Raw genomic sequence first — 18471 nt, 5'->3', positions numbered from 1 at the left:
TGGGGTGCCAAGCTTCGCCATCACTGCTATAGACCTATATCCTATATACCTATCCTATACCTATATCCTATAGACTTATACCTATAAACCTATCCTATACCTATATCCTATAGACCTATCCTATACCAATATCCTATAGACCTATATCCTATAGACCTATCATATAACTATATCCTATAGAGATATCCTATGCCTATATACTATAGACGTATACCTATAGACCTATCCTATACCTATAGACCGATCATATGCCTATATCCTATAGACCTATCCTATACCTATATACTATAGACCTATATCCTATAAACGTATTCTATACGTAGTCCCTATAGACCTATATTCTATAGACCTATCCTATAACAATATCCTATAGACCAGTGATGGTGAACCTTGGAACCCCAGATGTTTTGGAACTACATTTCCCATGATGCTCAACTACACTGCAGAGTGCATGAGCATCATGGGAAATGTAGTTCCAAAACATCTGGGGTGCCAACGTTCGCCATCACTGCTATAGACCTATATTCTATAGACCTATATCCTATAGAGATATCCTATGCCTGTATCCTATAGACATATATGCTATAGACCTATCCTATACCTATATCCTATAGACCAGCGATGGCGAACCTTGGAACCCCAGATGTTTTGGAACTACATTTCCCATGATGCTCAGGCACTCTGCAGTGTAAGTGAGCATCATGGGAAATGTAGTTCTAAAATATCTGGGGTGCCAAGGTTCACCATCACTACCCTATACCTATATCCTATAGACCTATCCTATACCTACATCCTATAGACCTACCCTATACCTACATCCTATAGACCTACCCTATACCCATATCCTATAGACCTATCCTATACCTACATCCTATAGACCAGGGATATGCAATTAGCGGACCTCCAGCTGTTGCAGAACTACAAGTCCCATGAGGCATAGCAAGACTCTGACAGCCACAAGCATGACACCCAGAGGCAGAGGCATGTTGGGACTTGTAGTTTTGCAACAGCTGGAGGTCCACTAATTGCATATCCCTGCTATAGACTTATATCCTATAGACCTATCCTATACCTATATCCTATAGACCTAAACCTATAGACCTATACCTATTGGAAAATAAATTGATCCTTTATTGAAACATGAATCATATAACTGACAGTTTGCATTGCACAGCACTAAGATACTTTGTTCATGAATACGGTTGTATTTCGATCAATCAGATTATGAGATTGCATGGTGGAAATAGTTGCAATTGATAATTAAACTGAATTTGTAGCATAACTATCAATCAAATTCAACTTCCCTTTGAGTGGCACATTGATCGAATGGGTTATCAACTATAGCTTGAGTATTCCTATTGGAAAAGATCAATTAGAAAATAAATCATTTATCGAAGTATGTATGGGCAGCATAAAATATGCTGTGCCGCAACCATGGCAATGTGTACTAACATCACCACTGGCCATGTTAACTTGCTGCTTGGCTGTAGGGAAGAGGGATCACAGTCATATCTTGACTATCGATCAAACTCCACTTTGTTGCATATCGATCGACTGGATTGATTATTCTTATTGGGAGAGATCAATTGGAGAAGTAAATTGATCATTGATTGAAGTGTGTATGGCCACTGAAAGCGGATCACTTTCCAGAGGGCGGTAGAGTAGAAAAGGAACCAATTTTTTGTTGCAGTGTGTATGGCCGCCATACATTTTGCTGTGCCGCAACCGTGGCAATCTGTACTAACATGATCACTGGCCATGTTGACATGGTGCTTGACAATTGGGAAGGGGGGGGAGTTAAACCGGTTATAACTTACAGTCATATCTTGACTATCAATCAAACTCCAATTCTCCATGTGTGACATATCGATCGAATGTCGACTATGGATTGAGTACACCTATCGGAAAAGATTGATCGGGAAAGAAATCGATCATTTATTAAAGTGTGTATGGCCGCCAAAAGTGGATCACTTTTCAGAGGGCGGTAGAGTAGAAAAGGAATCAATCTTTTGTCAAAGTGTGTATGGCCACCATACATTTCGCTGTGCTGCAACTATGGCAATCTGTACCGCTGGCCATGTTACTTGGTGCTTGGCAGTTGGGAAGGGGGGGGGGTGGTGGTGGTGGTAAAACCGGTTAAGAATTGCAGTCATATCTTGACTATCGATCAAACTCCACTTCCCCATGTGTGGCATATGGATTGTTGACTATAGATCCATTGGGGAAAAAAATTGATCAAAGTGTGTATGTCCACCTGGGCCCAGGACAAGGGGAGGGCAGGAGGGGCGGCTGCCCTGGGCACTGTGGTATCATGTGATGTGGGGGGGGGAGCACCACAAGGAGATTGGAAGGGGGGATTTGTGTTGGAAGAGGAATTTGGGGGGGCGGTAAGGGGTATGTATTGTTCTAGTAGGGGAAATTTGGGGGGGGGTGAATATGAGTAGTGATTTAGGGGGATTTGAGGGGGGGGGGAGATTTGTGCTTTTGTGCTACAAAGGGAATTTGTGCTATGAGGGGGGATTTGTGTTGGAAGAGGAATTTGGGGGGGCGGTAAGGGGTATGTATTGTTCTAGGAGGGGAAATTTGGGGGGGGTGAATATGAGTAGTGATTTAGGGGGATTTGGGGGGGGGAGAAGATTTGTACTTTTGTGCTACAAAGGGAATTTGTGCTGTGAGGGGGGATTTGGAGTGAGGGGGGAGAAGATGTGTACTAAGAGGGGACATTTTTGGGGTAGAGGATTTGTGCTAGGAGGGATGACTTTTTTGTGGGGGGGGGGGGCAAAGATTTGTGCTGAGAGGGGGATTTCAGCAGAGGGTGGATATGTACTGGGGGGGGAGATGTGTACTAAGAGGGGACCTTTTTGTGGTAGAGGATTTGTGCTAGGAGGGCTAAATTTTTAGAGGGGTGCATTTGAGCTGGTGGTGGGGGGGGCAAAGATTTGTGCTGAGGGGGGGTATTTCAGCAGAGCGGTGGGTTTTTACTGTGAGGAGTGGGGGGGATGTGTACTAAGAAAGACGGGGGGGGCAAAGATTTGTGCTGGTGGATTTCTACTGCGGGGGGGGGGGTTGGAGTGTGGGGGAGAAGATGTGTACTAAGAGGGGAGATTTTTGGGTTGAGAGGATTTGTGCTAGGAGATTTTTTTTTTGGGAGGGGGGTGCATTTTAACTGGGGGGGCTAAGAATTGTGCCTAGAGAGGGGATTTCAGCAGGGAGATGGTTTTGTACTGGGGGGGGGGGGGAGATGTGTACTAAGAGGGGAATTTTTAGGGTAGAGGATTTGAGCTTGGGGGATGATTTTTTTTGGGGGGGGCAAAGATTTGTGCTGAGAGGGGGGATTTCAGCAGCGGGTAGATTTGTACTGGAAGAGGGGAATTTAGAGTGGGGGGAGAAGATGTGTGTGTACTAAGAGGGGAGATTTTTGGGTTGAGAGGATTTGTGCTAAGAGAGATGATTATTTTTGGGTTTTTTTTTGGGGGGGGGTGCATTTTAACTGTAGGGGCTAAGATTTGTGCCGAGAGGGGGGATTTCAGCAGGGGGGTGGAGAAGATGTATACTAAGAGGGGACATTTTTGGGGTAGAGGATTTGAGCTCGGAGGGATGATTTTTTTTTTTTGGGGGGGTGGCAAAGATTTGTGCTGAGAGAGGGGATTTCAGCATGTGGTGGATTTGTACCAGAAGGGGGGATTTGGAGTGGGGGGAGAGAAGATGTGTACTAAAAGGGGACATTTTTGGGGTAGAGGATTTGTGCTAGGAGGGATAATTTTTTTTGGGGGGGTGAATTTTAACTGGGGCGGGGGCTAAGACTTGTGCTGAGAGGGGGGATTTCAGCAGGGGGGTGGATTTGTACTGGGGGGGAGGGGGGAGAAGATATGTACTAAGAGGGAAAATGTTGAGGATTGTGTGCTGGAGGGATGTTTTTTTTTGGGGGGGTGGCAAAGATTTGTGCTGAGAGGGGGGATTTCAGTAGGGGGTGGATTTGTACTAGGAGGGGGAATTTGGAGTGTGGGGGAGAAGATGTGCACTAAGAGGGGACATTTTTGGGTTTAGAGCATTTGTGCTAGGAAAGATGTTTTTTTTTGGGGGGGGGGTGCATTTTAACTGGGGGGGGGGCTAAGATTTGTGCTGAGAGGGGGGATTTCAGCAGGGGAGTGGATTTGTACTGAGGGGAGGGGGAATTGATGCATGTAGATTGGTGCTTAGTGTTTTTGTGGGGAAGATTTTTGCTGACACATAATGCTCATACATGCTGCTTGGCTGTTTTTGGGCGGGGGGGGGTAAAACCATATCTTAACCACCTTTTTTTCTACCCCCCACCGTGTGAGCAAAGCTTTGAAAAACCCCTTTGCTTTGCCTCACCCAATGACTCCAATACATTTTATGAAAATGGCAAAATTTTGCCAAAATGTTTAAATTTTTCAAGCAATTAAAGACTTCTATTTTGGCTCATCTCTTCCAACTACTAACACCGGCTTGAAAAGAATGGAAATCGGAATATAACCCTCAAATCTATAAAAAAAGAAGAAGGCGCCGTTAATTAAAAAAAAAAAAAAAAGCCTTTTTTCCCCCCCATTGTCTTCCAGACAAATGTGGAAGTGAAGAGTTAATGATGAGAATGAAGTGGCCCGGGAATGTGGAGTCGGTATAAGAGGCGAAGCGGGGTTGGAGGAAGCGCGGACCCGGCGCTCTGCATACTGCTGCAGTGTATTTAATGGAATAGATCTACTTGTGCTCTATGGGAAAGGAGCTAAAAATAGCCTCTGTGGGTCTCTCAGGGCTCCTCATTCTATGACAGTGACTTGCAGGCACCAGATTGTATGCAGGGCTGCAACACAGGACCCCTCTCTACACCGCCAATCCCACCCAGACATAGGAGATTACAGGGGGCACAACCACCAACATTCACCGCTTTATTCTCCTATCGCCTTCCCCAGACATGAATTTACTCTGGGAATATTATATAAGGAGGAATTGTCACCCTGAAACATCTGGTGTAAGGAACGAGCAAGCCTTCCTCCCAAGCTTCCCTGTACAAGGGGCACCAACCTGCCAGGTGAGTCCCCCAATAATACAAGGGGGGGGGGTGTATTGGGGGACACGGGTCACATCCTTCTCATTATTAACATTCTTACTTTTACTGCATGCCCTCTATATTACTGATTATCTATCTATCTATCTATCTATCTATCTATCTATCTATCTATCTATCTATCTATCTATCTATCTATCTATCTATCTATCTATCTCTATATAATTGTCTAATATATATATATATATATATATATATATATATATATATATATATATATATATATATATATATCAATAGCTATAATATTACACTCTATCTATTGCTATTCTATCTATCTCTGTTCTAGCTATCTATTAATTCTTCTTTCAAAATCCCTCCTCTTCTAATCTATCTATCTATCTATCTATCTATCTATCTATCTATCTATCTATCTATCTATCTATCTATCTATCTATCTATCTATCTATCTATCTATCTATCTATCTATCTATCTATCTATCTATCTATCTATCTATCTATCACTATTGGTCAGTCTATATATCCTTTTATAGCTATCTATCTATCTCTATATCCATCTATCGCTGTTATATCTATCTAATAACTCTTCTTTCTAATTCATCCTCTTCTAATCTATCTATCTATCTATCTATCTATCTATCTATCTATCTATCTATCTATCTATCTATCTATCTATCTATCTATCTATCTATCTATCTATCTATCTATCTATCTATCTATCTATCTATCCATCTATCCTTTTATAGCTATCTATCTATCTATCTCTGTTGTATCTATCTAATAATTCTTCTTTCTAATTCATCCTCTTCTAATCTATCTAGCTATGTAACTATTTATCTGTCTGCTAATCCCTCTTTCTTTCTATCTATCTATCTATCTATCTATCTATCTATCTATCTATCTATCTATCTATCTATCTATCTATCTATCTATCTATCTATCTATCATCAATTGATCTGTCTAACGATCTATCTATCTATCCCTGTTCTAGCTATTATTCCTGTTTCTCTTCCCTCCTCTTTTAATCTATCTATTTATCTATCTATCTATCTATCTATCTATCTATCTATCTATCTATCTATCTATCTATCTATCTATCTATCTATCTGTCCATCTACCTCTGTTCTATCTATCAATTCCTCTTTCTAATCCCACCTCTTTTAATCTATCTATCTATCTATCTATCTATCTATCTATCTATCTATCTATCTATCTATCTATCTATCTATCTATCTATCTATCTATTTATCTATCCCTGTTATATCTATCTATTAATTCCTCTTTCTAATCCCACCTCTTTTAATCTATCTATCTATCTATCTATCTATCTATCTATCTATCTATCTATCTATCTATCTATCTATCTATCTATCTATCTATCTCCTACACAATCAGTTTATCTCGTCCACCATGTCCACCCCCCCACCCCCCCACTAATCCCCATAGGTGTTATTCCCAATAGCCCACGTCTTAATGATTCTCTTTTTAAATCTTGAATATGCTGCACTGTAGCCATGATAACGCCTTCAAAAATGTAATTATTTAGCGGCGAACCTGCAATCTTTTTCTAGAGCGCTCTGGTCGGTGAGTCGGGCGAGACGGAGGTATGGAATGTTTGCACAGGGGGGAGACGAAGGAATGTAGCGCCTCCTCTTTTATTTTTAGCATCATGAAAGGACGTTTCAGAATCTGCTCGAAATGGGTTAATCGGAGCGAGGCCATGCCAGCCGGGTTCCAGGCAATGTGGCACCTGCGCTGTACTGTCCTCTCACACTGGCCGGGTAGGAGGTGGGCTAGGTGTGGAAATCTCATTTTCACCCATTATGTAGCTGACATGATTCTGAAGCAATGTTCAGAAAGAGAAGAGCGCTATAAGGCTGGTCATTAGCAACTGGTATAACTGCAATATTCTTCATACTTGCTGCAGAAATACGCCAAGCTGTGACTCTCACCACTGACTTGTCTTTGAATTATCTGAGAACCGTGATGTTTTGGCTTAGGATTTCCACCTGCCCAATTTTTCTTAAACAAGTTTTTCAGCTCCTCGCATTATCTTTGCAAACAACACTAAAACACTGAGTTATGTTGGCCAGTGGTTTGATTGCTCCACCCACAATGTTTCGCATGGATGGGGTAATCAAGTGATTTCTAAAATTAAATCTAAATGGGTATGGATAGCCTCACAATTCTGTCTATATTATAAGCTACATTTTGCTGTATAGGCATATACACACCATTTACACACCAGAGGCTGATTTGTTCGTATTTACTGTAGCTTTGGTTTCTGACCTGGTCAATCTCTGGAAGCCAAGGCAGACGGTCCACTAAAGTACCTTGATCCATAAACGTACTCCTAGCGATTACTTACTGAATTGTGAGATTTTACAGATTTGTAGCTAGAAGGAACAAGGAATGTGGATTGCCTATTCAGGTGTCCACAACCTCTGGAAGCCAAGGGAGATGGACCATTGAAGGACCTTAATCCATTAATTTTACTACTAGTGACTATTTACAGAATTTTTAGATTTTACAGACCTGTAGCTAGCAGAAACAAGGAACGTGGATTGCCTATTCAGGTATTCACAGTGTCTGATAGGCAAGGAAAATTGTCCATTGAAGGACCTTAATGCACATATTTACTCCTAGTATCTACTTACTGAATTGGGATATTTTATAGACCTGTAACTAGCAGGAACAAGGAATGTGTATTGTCTATTGAGGAGGTGTCCACAATCTCTGAAAGCCAAGGAAGATGGGCCGTTGAGGGACCTTAATCCATAAATTTACTCATATCATTTACTTACTGAATTGTAGAATTTTACTTACTTGTAACTAAAAGGAACAAGGAATGTGTATTGCCCATTTAGGAGGTGTCCACAAAAATGAAAGCCAGGGGAGATTGTCCACTGAAGGACCTTAATCCATAAATGTATCCCTAATGACTAATTACTGAATTGTGAGATTTTTACAGACCTGTAACTAGCAGGAACAAGGTTTGTGGATTGCCTATTTAGATGTCCACAATTTTTGGAATCCAAGGGAGATAGGCCACTGAAGGACTTTAATCCATAATAAACCACTCCTAGCGACTAATTATTGGATTGTAAGATTTTACAGACCAGGAATTAGAAGGAACAAGGAATGTGTATTGTCTATTGAAGAGGTGTCCACAATCCCTGGAAGCCAAGGAAGAAGGTCCATTGAAGGACCTTAATCCACAAATTTACTCCTAGTATCTATTTGCTGAATTGAGAGATATTACAGACCTATAACTAGCATGAACAAGGAATGTGTATTGTCTATTAAGGAGCTGTCCACAATCTCTGAAAGCCAAGTGGACTTGACCACTGAAGGACTTTAATCCATAAACCACTCTTCCTGACTAATTATTGGATTGTGAGGGATTACAGACCAGTAACTAGAAGGAACAAGGAATGTGTATTGCCTATTGAGGAGGTGTCCATGATCTCTGAAAACCAAGGGAGATGGACCATTGAAGGACTTTAATCCGTAAATGCACTCCTATCATTTACTTACTGAATTGTAGAGTTTTACAGACCTGTAACTAGAAGGAACAAGGAATGTGTATTGCCTATTTAGGAGATGTCCACAATCTTTGAAAGCCAAGGGAGACGGTCCACTGAAGGACCTTAATCCATAAATGTACCCCTAGCGACTAACTATGAGATTTTACAGGCTAGTAGCTAGCAGGAACAAGGAATGTGGATTGCCTATTCAGGTTTGCTCAATCTCTGGAAGCTAAGCGAGGGTGGTCCATTGAAGTACTTTGATGTATACATTTTCTCCTAGCATCTACTTACTGAATTGTAGAGTTTTACAGACCTGAAACTAGAAGGAACAAGGAATGTGTATTGCCTATTTAAGAGATGTACACAATCTTTGAAAGCCAAGGGAGACGATCCACTGAAGGACCTTAATCCGTAAATTTACCCCTAGCGACTAATTGTGAGATTTTGCAGGCTAGTAGCTAGCAGGAACAAGGAACATGGATTGCTTATTTATGTTTCCACAATCTCTGGAAGCTAAGGGAGGTGGTCCATTGAAGTACCTTGATCTATACCATTTTTCCTAGCATCTACTTACTAAATTGTGAGGTTTTACAGACCTGTAACTATTAGGAAGAAGGATTGTGGATTGCCTGTTCAGATGTCCACAATTTCTGGATGTCAAGGGAGATGGGCCACTGAAAGACTTTAATCCATAAATCACTCCTAGCAACTAATTATTGGATTGTGATATTTTACAGATCACTAACTAGAAGGAACAAGGAATGTGTATTGCCTATTGAGGAGGTGTCCACAATCTCTGGAAGCCAGGGGGATGGAAAATTGAAGGATTTTAATCCATAAATTTACTCCTAGTCACTACTTACTGAATTGTTAGATTGTACAGACCTGTAGCTAGCAGAAACAAGGATCAAGGATTGCCTATTCAGGTGTTTACAATCTCTGAAAGCCAAGGGAAATGGTCCACTGAAGGACCTTAATGCACAAATTTACTCCCAGCATCGTAGTACTTACTGAATAGGGAGATTTTACACTTGTAACTAACAGGAACAAAAAACGTGTAATGTCTTTTAAGGTGTCTGCAATCATTGGAAGACAGGGATGGTGGTCCTCTAAAGGATCTTAATCCATACATTTACTCCTAGGAACTACTTACTGAATTGTGAGGGTTTGCAGACCAGTAGCTAGCAGAAACAGAGAATGTGGATTGTCTATTCACATGTGTTCACAATGTGTCTACAATCTCTGGAAGTCAGGGAAGATGAACCAATAAAAGACTATAATCCATTCATTTTCTCCTAGCAACAAATTACTGAAATGTGAGATTTTACAGACCAATAATTATCAGAAACAAGGAACGTGGATTGCCTATTCTGGTGTCCACAATCAATGAAAGCCAAGTGAGACGGCCCACTGAAAGACTTTAATCCATAAATGTACTCCAAGCATCTTCTTACTGAATTGTGAGATTTTACAGACTTGTACCTAGCAGAAACAAGGAACGTGGATTGCCTATTCAGGTGTCCACAATCCTGGGTGGGCAGGGAAAATGGTCCACTAAAGAACCATAATCCATTAGCTTACTCCTAGCGACTAATTACTGAAATGTGAGATATTACAGACCAGTAGCAAGCAGAAACAAGAAACATGTATTGCCTATTCTAGTGTCCACAATCGCTGGGACTAGGGTAGATGGTCCACTGAAGGACCATAGGATCTTTGGTTTAGAAAAAATATGAAAAGTCAGACTTTTAATAAACAAGCACTTACCAGGCCAGGGATCCAGCATTGTCTTCACCCGGGCCAATTCATCGCTGGTCTTTGGGCCTGACAAGTGGCAGGCCGTCCATAAGGGGCGCACGTCCCCCCCCCATCCATGCATCCGGACCCCTAATTTGCATGCAAGGCATCGGATTTCAATGGGGGGGGTCATTTGAAGCACGAGATTAGAGCCAGGGGCTCTATTAGGCTTCAAAAAAGGGTGGGCTCGGGGCACAGAGCCAAAGAGGTGGTCCACTGAAAGACCTTAATCCATAAAGTGGTGGGAGTAAATCTCTCAAAATTTCTTTGCCAAAAAAACAAAAAACCAAGGGAAGCTCTCTTGTAGGATGAATAATAGCAAGCATGAAATCAGTCAATACAACTGATTGATAAAAGTGTGAATTTCTGCAGGAAAAGGAGAACTGTGAATAATTCTACAAGCGTAATAGAAAACTCTTTTAAGGTTCCTATTAGGCTACTAGAAACAATTTTAACGCTTTGGCAGTTGGGTGGCTAGACCTTCAACAACTTTAGCTTAATATGTATTAATAAGATTTAAATATGTGGTACTCAAGTCTATTTATTGTGGTTGCATCTCAACAACAAAAGTGCATGTGTAATGACCACATACACTATGGAAAATGCAGCCATTGTAGTCAATGAAAATATCGAAATGCCTTGATGGGTGGGTGTCAGTCTGGATGAGTAGGTCTTCCTAGGCATGCTCTATTTGCATGCAGACCATTCTAGGTAATGCCCACATGAATCTGAGACTCTATGAATGAAAGAACAGAAATCCAATGAATAAGAGGGGTTGGCCAGGGATATATTTACACTGGGGAGGTAAAGGCCAGATCAGTGGTCTCCAAACTGCAACCCTTTACGTTCTTTTACCTGGCCCTTCGAGTGCTATTTTATTCATCGACACCAATGAAGGGCACAATTCCTCCCAATGACACCGATGATGGGGCACAGTTCCTCCCAATGACGCCAACAATAGGGCCCAATGACACCAATGATGGGACACATATCATCCAAATGACACCAACAATGGGGCTTAATGACACCAATGAGGCACAATTTCTCCCATTGACACCAACAATGAGGCCCAATAATGGGGGATTGTTTACTCCCACTGATCCTGGGACATTTGTACTCCTGATGGCCATAGTCCGGCCCCCCTAAAGTCTGAAGGACAGTTAACTTGGCCACCTTTACACTGCCCAGCTTTCCCAATTTCTTTTCCTCTGCTACAGTGAGCAAAAATGACTACAAGCTCCATTGAGATGAATAAGAGAGTTAAACGGTACTACACAATGGTTGTGCTTTACTGCTCCTTCTCAGAATACAAGCCTATGAGTGGGCTGCCATTAAAAAAGCCATGCACTCCCTCTGGCTGATATCATATCTCAACGAACAGGTAGACTCAGGGATTGCAGGTACTGTAAATACTGAGCTCCCTCTAGTGGCCAATCTAATCTCTAATTGTAATGCAATAAAAAAATATGGACGAACGTTAAAAAAAAAACAAAGTCACATCAAAAATTATTTTATGCTATACACCACAAAGAACACAATATATCTGCTCACTATATATATATATATATATATATATATATATATATATATATATATATATTCACAATATGTTTAAGGAATTCTTATATGAGCAGAACTGGTATGTAGGACTAGATCAGAGCATGATAATCGGATTAAAGGGTGATCTGACCAGTTGCTAATGCTTCTTCGTGACCAGGCTAGTACAATGTATGGAACAACCTTAAGGCTTCCTTTTAAATATGACAGAAAATGTAGGTAATAGTGTAGGCGGTGGATGTAAAATAATTTTGTGTTAGATACAGTACTTGTTAGGTCTGCTACAACAGGCAATTTATTCTTCCAAAGCATACAAGGCACCCTTGGCTTGAAAGATTAGCTAGAGTCTTGCAATGGTCCCTGTCTGGGGGTCAGCCATTCTGCAGATCAAGTACAGTGTAACTATCACCATCGATGTTGAAATCTGTGGTGTCTTTAGTAAAAAAAATGGCATCAGAAGTTCTTAGATTATCCGCCACCATGGCATAATGGCTGTAAAATGACCAGCAGACCATCCACTGATTTTTATACCGTCAAATGGGAAAAAGTCTTGGCAGGTCAGTTCAGAATTCCATTTGCCACAACATTGACTCAAGCCAAGGGGTTTCCTAGGAGCTAGGAGATAAAGTCCCAACAGGGTATTTTGGGTTTTTGGGTTGGACACAATCATCTACTGCTGCTGTGTTTTAGATATTAACCCACCTTCTTCTTGCATTGTATTATGCCTTGATGTGGGGACCAAAATTGTCTTTTTTTTGTCCTACATGTGTTTTTTGTTTTGACATGAGGTCTTCTCCTAGCTAGACATGGTTTCTTCAGCTCCCTTGTAATCTCTATAATATCTCCAAACCAACTCAACTGACATCTTTATACCAGACATTAACCCCACACACTCCCTGACCATAGTATGCAATATTAGAATTTATAAAGCCTTCAATACACACTAAATGGAAGTGTCATATGCCTTAGAGAACAGTGGTCTCCAAATTGTGGCCAGAAGCAGCCTTTTACTTGTCTTTATCCAGCCCTTGGGGCATCATTCCATCCACTGATTCCAACAACAGGGCATTATTCTTCCCACTGACACCAACAATAGGGCACTATTCCTCCCACTGACACCAATGATGGGGCACTATTCCTCCCAATGACACCAATGATGGGGCACTATTCCTCCCACTGACACCAAAATGGGGCACTATTCCTCCCACTGAAACCAATGATGCAGCATTATTCCTCCCATTGACACCAATGATGAGGGAATTTTCTTCCCACTGACACCAGTGATGAGGCACTATTCCCCCCACTGACACCAATATTGAGGCACTATTACTCCCACTGACACAAATGATGAGGCACTATTACTCCCACTGACACCAAGAATGGAGCACTATTCCTCTGACACCAATGATGGGGCACTATTCCTCCCACTGACACTAATAATGGGGCATTATTTCTCACACTGATATCAACAATGTGGCACTATTCCTCCAACTGACACCAACAATGAGGCACTAATCCTCCCATAATACCAAAGATGAGGCATTCTACTCCCACTAGTCACAGTCTGGGTCTAAACTGGCCTTTTTTAATTAAGTTTGGAGACACCTTAGCATATGGGCCAGAGTAACATTTACATGGTCTATTCCTTTGGTGTGGACATGGCTGCTTCAGCTCCTTTCAGCTCTGTTGATCTCCAGGCAAACTCAAATGACAAGGAAAGAGGAGGAAGGGAACCTCCAGACCTTCACAGTAGTTATGGTGATTACCCATCACCATAACTACTCATTATCTCCCAGACATTAACCCCACACACTCCCTGATCATAGTATGTAATATTGGAATTCACAAAGCATTCAATAGGCACTAAATGGAAATGTACTATGCCTTAGTATAAGGGCTAGAGTTGCCTTTTCTTGCTCCCCCGTGTCTTTTGAGTTGGCACGGGGCTTATTCCTAGCTGGACATGGTTGTTATAGCTCCCTTGAAGAACCTCTGTATGATCTCCAAGTCAAATTAACTGACATCTTTATATTTGAAGGAGGAAGAATACCTTCATACCTCTACATATCCTGCCACAGAGTCAAACCATTAATACAGCAAAGAAACAAAAAGTGTATTTAAAGTCAGAACTATTTTTTTATTCTTGGAAATAGGGAATGTTTAAACCATTCCAGAGATTACCCACCACTTTTACTACTCAACTTTACTACTCTACCCCAGATATAAACATCATGCACTCCCTGATTATAGTGTGCCGTATTAAACTTTACTAAGCCAGCCATTCTCAACTAGGGTTCCATGGAACCCTAGGGCTCCTCCAGATGTTGCTAGGGGTTTCCTAAGCTGTGGCTCATTTTATGGCACCTGCATAGATTTGGGGTCAGTGCCACTTGGCTGAGTCAGCTGCATGACACCAATGTTATTTTTAGCTGTCCGTAAGAGTGGAATTTGGACCACCTCTGTAAGGGAGGCATTCTTCCCACTCATCACCAATGTAAGGAGTATTCTTCTCACTGGCCACCAATGTAAGGGACATTTTTCCCACTGGCCACCAATGTAAGGGGACATTCCTCCAACTGACCATCAATGTAAGGAGCATTCTTTCCACTGAGGATCAATGTAAGGAGCATTCTTCCCACTGATCACCAATGTAATGGGACATTCTTCCAACTGATCAGTCACCAATGTAAGGAGCATTCTTCTAACTGGCCACCAATGTAATGGGACATTCTTCCCACTGAGCACCAATGTAAGGAGCATTCTTCTCACTGGCCACCAATGTAATGGGACATTCTTCCAACTGACCACCAATGTAAGGAGCATTCTTCTCACTGGTCACCAATGTAATGGGACATTTTTTCCACTGGCCACCAATGTAAGGAGCATTCTTCTCACTGGCCACCAATGTAAGGGGACATTCTTCCAACTGATCACCAATGTAAGGAGCATTCTTCTAACTGGCCACCAATGTAATGAGACATTCTTCCCGCTGAGCACCAATGTAATGGGACATTCTTCCAACTGATCGGTCACCAATGTAAGGAGCATTCTTCTAACTGGCCACCAATGTAATGGGACATTCTTCCCACTGAGCACCAATGTAAGGAGCATTCTTCTCACTGGCCACCAATGTAATGGGACATTCTTCCAACTGACCACCAATGTAAGGAGCATTCTTCTCACTGGTCACCAATGTAATGGGACATTTTTCCCACTGGCCACCAATGTAAGGAGCATTCTTCTCACTGGCCACCAATGTAAGGGGACATTCTTCCAACTGATCACCAATGTAAGGAGCATTCTTCTCACTGGCCACCAATGTAAGGGGACATTCTTCCAACTGATCACCAATGTAAGGAGCATTCTTCTAACTGGCCACCAATGTAATGGGACATTCTTCCCGCTGAGCACCAATGTAAGGAGCATTCTTCTCACTGGTCACCAATGTAATGGGACATTTTTCCCACTGGCCACCAATGTAAGGAGCATTCTTCTCACTGGCCACCAATGTAAGGGGACATTCTTCCAACTGATCACCAATGTAAGGAGCATTCTTCTCACTGGCCATCAATGTAAAGGGACATTCTACCCACTGACCACCAATGTAAGAAGCATTCTTCTCACTGGCCCCCAATGTAATGGGACATTCTTTCCACTGACCACCAATGTAAGGAGCATTCTTCTCACTGGCCACCAATATAAGGGACAATCTTCCCTCTGACCCCCACAGTAAGGTGCATTGTCAAATGTTCTGAATAGTTTTAATTCTCCCAACAAGCCCATTTCTGTCCAAACACTGACCACCACAGTTCACTGACTTTCTCCTGGCCTGCAGTGCAGTTTTCAAATGTTCATTTTTTATAGAACTACCAAGGTAAATCATTATAATATAACGTATAAGGTACAGATATCCATTGAAAATGACAGGAGTCACTTGAAGCCACTGAAAAAAATGCCAGGGCATGCATTGCACTTGGAGGAAATGAAGTTTAACCTTTGCATGTGTAAATAATTTTTTACAATAAGATCGGTCAGAAGGTGGAAAGGTCATTCCAGGGACCAAGTTCGTAGATTAGATTGTTTGAAAAATGCTGGATGTGTTTCTAAACAAAATATAAACTGTTACTCGTGTTTATGAGATATAATAATGTAGATTGTACATTGAAGAGTATCCAATTCCTGTTAGGGGCAACAAAAACACGTTTACTGGAACAAATTGACCCTTTATTTAAGAAAAGTCAATATGCACTTGTGTATAAGGGATCCTCCAATACAAAATGTAACTCTCCTCTTATAAAGGTCTCAAATGGTTGTTCTTCAAGGCTCCAAAGTAATCATGAAATAAAGCCAAGAATGCCATATAGTGCAAAACCATACGACTAAAATTTAATTATTATAGCCAAAATTCTCACAAATATAAAATGCACAATGCCCATAGCAATACAAGCAGGTCCCAGGACTCAAACGTGGCGCTTCCAGACTCCAGGGTGCGTGATGACGTCACAAACCTCGATTTCCCATTAGGAACCATGAGGGTGTTATGTCTTAACAAATAACAAAACATAAGCTATATTTTTTCCCTTTTTGAGCAAATTGGATCAGGCTTCCTGACTGTTTTTTTTTACTTGGTCTGCATCAACTGCCAGTACAACTAAAGCCCTAGCAGCCCAGACAACTGCTACAGGAACCAGGAGCAGAGAGGGAACCTGTCTCAATCTGAAAGAGGATTGTAAGAAACTTTGCTTTGTTACAGTGGCTACCAGTGGAAAGTTGCCTTCACACCCATTCACAGGTGTGAACAGAGATTTAAGGGCCCCAGCATGGATTCTTTAGAGGCCAGCAACCTCTCCATCAAATTTTGCCAGCTGCAACTATTTCAGTCCTACAAACATCAATGGCTTTCAGCTCCATTTTGAAGGTAGACCACCATGTTGTCAGCCTTGTTTCTGCTTTCTTCTAGGTTGTTGTGTCCGTCGCATTGCAATTTTAGGTATGCATTGGTCGGGTAGTGGTAGGATATGAAGCTTAAAAAGCGGCCATTTTTTGCAATAAAAACACGTGCATGATGGCTGAAAGGAGCATTCAGAACCATTTGGAGCCATTTAAAGTAACCTTCTTGCTGTGAAAACGTTCTCCAGGCAAGCTCTTCCTGGAAAAAATAAATGTACAACGTGTATATATCTTCTGTGGACCTACTTCATGCTTAAAAAATTGTCCCCCTGAAGTTGAAGGCCACTGGGAAACTAACACTTCCGGGAGTGTCAACCTCCTAGGTCCCCTGTAGCGCTTACTGGTTTCTCCTGCTGACCTCCATATTACTACGTTCTCCTGCAATAAAATGAGGGTCAGTAGGCCAGTAAAAGCCATGGGGGACACAGGAGGTCGACACTCCCAGAAGTGTTGGTTTTCCAGTGGTTTTTGGGAATCATTTATCAGGAACGGAGTGGTGTTCAATGGTGCAGAGAGAAATAGAGGGAAATATTCACATCGTTTTTTACCCTTTCTCGCTACCCCCTGGTAGCCCTTTAAGTGTGTGTTAACGCCAAGAGGCTGCATCCCGTTTATGTGCTTCCCAATCATATGATTGCTGTGGTACAGTGGTAAAATGACTAGATCATAAACAGAGCCGCTGATGAAAGCTCAGTTAGTGTGCACGCTCGGTTAGTGTGCATTCTCAGCACACAACCTGGGACCCCATAGATTGATGGATGTGCAGCGGCTAGACATTAAAGCCCACCTGCCATGCTGATGTATAGATTTATTACAGCAGTGGGAAGAAGAGGAAGTGCTTGCCTTGAGAACTTTTGTATAGTGACAGAATCCCTTCAAGTTCACGATACACTTATACTGACATATAATCACACACATAGGTTGGACTTGATGAACTTGTGTCTTTTTTCGACCTCACCTACTATGTAACTATGTAACTAAAAAAACACAAGAAAAAAACGCAATTTGGCTTACCCCATGGACTAAAAGATGGTGAATGTTCACTAAAATCTCAATAACCAATGCTAAGATACATTTTATTGCTCACCAATATGATCCCAGTATTCATACAGGATCAGTCATAAGAATACCAATACCAAAACAGACTATGCTCTATAAAGTTCATATACTGTATATGCTTTCTAAGATGTGAGTACATTTTTGCTTTGGATAAAGTGGCGTTTTAATCTTACTACACTATTGCAGTGCTTCCTACTCTCTTTTTGTACGACTGGTTAACACTTTGAAAACCGATTCCTGAATTGGAGCTGTGTGGATATTTGGTGGCTGACCAACCATCCACCATCCATCCATTCATTGGGGTTTTCTCCCACAAAAGTGCTGTTCGAACTCCTTGCATGTGAGGTCTGGCTCTCTGGTAAGCGGCAGCGTGGATCCTTGGTGGCTGGCACGCTGTGGTGATGTGTTATAAGAAGATTTTTTTCATACTCCAGAAATGTACCCACAACGTAAACAGCATATCGAAAAACAACTGCTGAGTGCCCTGGTGGCCGTAATTATAACACCGCGTTGACTCCGCCCTACGTATTT

The 18471-nt window shown here is 41.7% G+C and overlaps 1 protein-coding gene across 1 annotated transcript in view; it reads left to right on the top strand.

Moving 5' to 3' along the window:
- Positions 1-4139: 4139 nt before the first annotated feature.
- The window catches only part of ANKRD34A (ankyrin repeat domain 34A), a 53721-nt gene continuing 39389 nt past the window's right edge, over positions 4140-18471 (top strand). Inside the window, exon 1 of the mRNA XM_073608600.1 lies at positions 4140-5050. The gene's annotated coding sequence lies outside the window, so the exon portion shown is untranslated. The remainder of the gene's footprint in view (positions 5051-18471) is intronic.

This window comes from Aquarana catesbeiana, linkage group LG13, assembly GCF_042186555.1.
Source record: "Aquarana catesbeiana isolate 2022-GZ linkage group LG13, ASM4218655v1, whole genome shotgun sequence".
NCBI lineage: Eukaryota > Metazoa > Chordata > Amphibia > Anura > Ranidae > Aquarana > Aquarana catesbeiana.
Note: the sequence above shows the minus strand (reverse complement) of the source record. Positions and strands in the feature narration are given on the sequence as shown.